Source organism: Galeopterus variegatus, unplaced genomic scaffold (genome assembly GCF_000696425.1).
Source record: "Galeopterus variegatus unplaced genomic scaffold, G_variegatus-3.0.2 Scaffold1951, whole genome shotgun sequence".
Lineage (NCBI taxonomy): Eukaryota > Metazoa > Chordata > Mammalia > Dermoptera > Cynocephalidae > Galeopterus > Galeopterus variegatus.
Window position 1 is genome coordinate 306,135 of NW_007728062.1, and position 5,201 is coordinate 311,335.

Below are 5,201 nucleotides of genomic sequence, written 5' to 3' on the forward strand. Positions count from 1 at the left end.
GGAGGTGAAGCAGTGGTGACTTACTTCGTTTAATGCAATCCTCAATATCCATCCCACCTTAAATAACCTATCTCCTAATGCCTAGAATCTGGTCCACACAATCCTTTAATTCCTGGTCTTTATGCTACACCTTGTTTCTCACTTTTCCAAAACCACTGACTACAGCTTCTGTAAGACTGACAGTCTCTGCTAGAAAAGGCCCTAGCCACGGCCGGCCCGTGGCTCACTCAGGAGAGTACGGTGCTGATAACACCAAGGCCACCAGTTCGGATCGCTCTATAGGGATGGCCGGTTTGCTCACTGGCTGAGCATGGTGCTGACAACACCAAGCCAAGGGTTGAGATCCCCTTACCGGTCATCTTAAAAAAAAAAAAAAAAGAAAGAAAAGGCCCTAGCCAGACAGAAAAAACTACAGATATTTCCATTTAGGATGGAGGATGCCAAAATAGGAAGAGAGCTCCTCATTTTCACACAATGGATTACTTTATTTAGTTATTGAAGTAACTTTTTAGAGAAATAGTTAGCAGTTTAAATAATCAATAGCTAACCCAAGGGTCCGTCAGTTCTGATTCTGCCTGTTTCTAATTCTGTGTTTGGGTAGCTATGAACAAATGACAATATTTCATATTTTAATTGCCCATCTTTTAAAAATAAAGTTATCTCATGGAACTGAAGAATAACCAGTAAAAAATCTTGATTCATTATAAAATCATTGTTAAAATGTTTTACAGTATAAATATAGCTTTTGGGGGAGCAATTTATCAATATCTTCCAAAATGTAAAATGAAAATATCTTTTGACTCAGCAATTCTTTGAGGTATCTATCCTAAAAACCTACACATGCCTGGGAAAAATGCACACAATTCATTGCACTATTGTTAGAAGTAGCAAAAAATAGGAAATAGCCTGTTCATCAGGAAGGGAATGATTAAATACATTATGGAGCATCATACTATTGAATGTCACTTACAAGTCTGAATTATGTGACTAAAGAGAAAAATACGAGTACTTCATAAAATTTTAGAAGGATCACTAACCCCTTTTTCGCTGATTTTCTATTACTGGACTTCAGTCTCCACGTACTCCTGTCCACCATTCGTCATGCTCACTTACAGGGTTATCCTCCTTTATTCCAGATCTATATTACCATGTTCTCCTTTTCAGTGGATGCCCAATAAATTCAACTATTTAAAAGGTCCAAACCAATGGACATGCCTAAAGACATAAGTGATTACATTTCCTCCTGGTAGCTGTGATCTATTTTAGACTGAAACCCATTGGAAGATGGGCATTACGTATCACGAAGTGTGTCGTATTGCTGTGCTTGTGTCATTCCGTGTTGTGTGGTATATGCTCTGTGCCATGGTGTATAGTGAAATAGCATTCCTAGAACAGAGAAACATTGTGCCTCATTACTCCAGGGAGCAACTTGTCTCAAGACCCAGGGAATTTCCCAAGTTGTGGCAAGTCTTGCATCTTTCTGTTGGATGGCTACCCAAATGGTTTTCTGGCTTTTATCTAGTTTTAAAAGGCATTTCACAGGTCACCTGAAAGTGACATAAAGCACACATATGAAAAATAAATTTAAATTATTAAATTCCTTATGAATAAAACAGCCTTATTACCAGCGAATGGTCCACACTTAGGCAACAATTAATTCTAAAACTTAAGCTGTGTTTGATTTGTGCAAACTTGCAGTGATACCACATCATGTGCAGAAGTACCTGACTGGTACTGAAAGGTATTTCAGGCCCTTTCAGAAAGTGTGTTGTACTGAACAGACCTAGATTTGAGCTCTCATCATAGACTGTGATGCCAAAGTAGTGGCCATGTTTTTCATGCAAAAATTGCTTTTGTGTCTCCTGTGAAGTTCTCAATATAGCCAGACACTACCTTGTTTGAGCAAAGTTATGATTCCCCAGTAGTGAGGGAAATATCTTTGAATGGCTACGCTCTCACATGGGCGCTTTTTGTATCTTTTTTAATCCTTACCCCTGTGGTGCACAGGACACAAAAAGATTTCCTTTTTCAGATTTCACTCTAAGAAAAGTTAATAAATACAGCAAATTTCTTTTTTTTTTGTCTTTTTTCGTGACCGGCAACAGGATCGCAACCCTCGGTGTTGCACCCACACCTCACTCAGCCAGTGAGCGGCCGGTCTGTATGTGGGATCCGAACCCTCGGCGGGAGTGCCGCCACGCTCCCAAGCGGTGCACTGTAGCAGTGCGCCACCGGGCCGGCCCAATAAATACGGCAAATTTCAACACCTGATGCAACTAACTAGCAATAGCTCTCAACCTTTACACAGGTTAGGAAATTGGATTATTTTAGTTAAATTTTAATCAGTATGCCATATACTTATTTTAAAACCATAAAACTTAATACTAAAATTTATACTGATTCTTTAGTCTCTTCTTGATGTTATAAAATCTTTTTTTTTTTTTGTCTTTTTTTGTGACTGGTAACGGGATCGCAACCCTCAGTGTCGTGCCCGTACCGCGACCGGCAACGGGATCGCAAACCTCGGTGTCACACCCACACTGCGCTCAACCAGTGAGCGGACCGGTCTTTATATGGGATCCGAACCCTCAGCGGGAGCTCCGCCGCGCTCCCAAGCGCTGCACTCTACAGAGTGCGCCACCGGGCCGGCCCTTGATGTTATAAAATCTTTAAACCTCGGTGCTGTAAGCATCTTTAGGTATTAAAATTTCCTATACAAAAAAACCATCTCCTGTTTTCCACTGACTTATCTAAGTAATTGCCTCCTACCTCTTATTTCCTTGAGTTTTGGACATCCAAACTTCAGGGGATACTGCTGGAACACTGAACAGAACTCTTAGTTTTCAGACTGAAGCGGGTTGTCCATTTTTTTTCCTGTCAGGACCTAAAGCTGGTTAAAGAATTAACCCCCAAAAACTTTATTCTTATTCTTAACATCTTAAAAATGGCAGTTTATGACATATCCTAAAGTTACAAATACATTTCCTTGAGCCAGAATTAATTTTTAAAAGGATCAGACTTATTAACAGCAGATGTCGACAATGGTAGTTCTATAACTATAGCAGAAGCTTCCATGTATATCAGATTCAGTAATATTTGTTCCCCTTGACTGGAAATTTTATAAACTTTTGACAATTGCAGGCTTCCTAATGAGGGCCTCGTTTGGTTTAGAAAACTGGTATAACACCTCTGATTTAGTCACTCACCTTTCACTTACATGTGTCTTACTTAAAATAAAAAAAATCTTGTTTAACCCAACATTCTGAAAGTAAAATTAGTTTTTCCTCATTTATATATATAGCATCCTCTGAGGGTACTTGGAATGTTTTACAAAACCTGTTTCTATCAGCCCATTAACCTATTTATAAGCATAAAGTATTTTTAAAGGGAAAACTGCCAGCCCTTATTATTTAAAAGGTGTTGCTAACAGGTATTATTGGAAACAAGACTAATATATATAACAAAATCTTATATTCTTAAGTGAAAGTCATTTAACTAATATTTAAAACCTCTGCAATTATTAGTTTATTAGTATCATCCAGGACTCAGATGTTCAGTATTCCTCCTGAAATTACATAAATGCAAATGGAAAGAATCCAAGTCAAAATTATATAACAAAACAGCACTCCATCACAAAAGCGTGTAAAATTACAAGAACGCTATTTTAAAACACTGGCACTTTAAGAGAACGATAATCTCAAAAACCACAAAATTGCCAAATTGTTCCCTAAACTGCTAAGCAGATAAACATGACTCTAATGAATGAGTTTGAGTTTTGCAAAGAAAAATCAGATTCAAATAAGTTGGAAAATTTACTGAGATGCAAAGTCAAAATGTCTTCTCTCCTCGTCTATTTGATTTATAAAGGGGCAAACCACAATATAGGAAAATATACCCTATTTTAAAAGCTGGCCCCAATAATTGAAAATACTGTTAATGGAAAGTCTCAAATTTCCTGAATAGTTCATATTTAGATAAATGGGAAAAGAGATTTACAGCCAGCACTTTCACAGCCTTCACGGGAACTAACAGCAACAAAAAACTTAATATGGCAGTCTTGTATTTTAAGCTCACGCTTTTGGGGATACATTCTAAGCTCTTCTTTAACGTGGGAACTGCAAAATATAACTGCCATTACATGGTAATGGGAGTTAAAGAATATAGAGTCCTCGTGTAAAGATTAGAACATACTTTTCTATTAGTCCTTCAAGGACAGACTTTCAAAATATTTGATTCTAATAATCCCATGCTGTGAGTACATTGGTTACTATTCACTTCGTAAATGTAAGCAGGCTATGTGAAATTTGTTATCAACTCATCAAGATTTTAGAGTTTCAGTTATGAATGAACATGGTCTCAATTTAACTTTTATTACCCCCATCATGATATGCAGGGTGTGTAGACAAAAGCTTTTTTTCAACTAACTATATGAAAAGATAAACACTGTAATAATTCATGTGGCCCAAAAAGGGCAAAAGCAAAAGACTAGCTTCCCCTCAAGAAAAATTTCAGACCTATGAAAAGGACAACAATACTAATAAAAAAAATTGTATTTACTTAGAAGCATTCAGAATGTCAACAAAACAGCTGCAACTTTTTTGTTTCGCAATTACAGAGTGGTATTCAGTTAACAGAACAACAATTATTTCGTATAAGCTGCATCAGAGACAACTGAAGATGAAAAAACTACCATCCCCATATATAACTAATTTGTGCTGTGCACCAACAAGAACCTGCTTTAAATTTCCATGCCAATTTACAACCCCCATACTGTACCAGGCAAGGTTAGTGGCTATTGAAAATACCACCAGGACAGGGCTATCTAAAGACACATTCGGTAGTGTGTTAACTATACAAAAAAAGACACTGTACAGTTTAAAAACAAATCTTACACAGCCTTACATTTCAATTTTTTTCTTTAAAAGGAGTGAGTTGTGTACAGGGGGGTTAAATGCTTTATAGACAAGAAAAAAAAAACTGCGCTAGAACCAACTTATTCATCATCATCATCTTCCTCTTCCTCTTCATCTTCTTCGTCTTCTTCTTCCTCCTCATCCTCTTCATCCTCATCGTCTTCCTCCTCTTCCTTCTTTTTCTTGCTTTTTTCAGCCTTGACAACTCCCTTTTTTGCTGCATCAGGCTTTCTTTTAGCTTGGTATGCAACAATATCCTTTTCATATTTTTCCTTCAGCTGAGCAGCC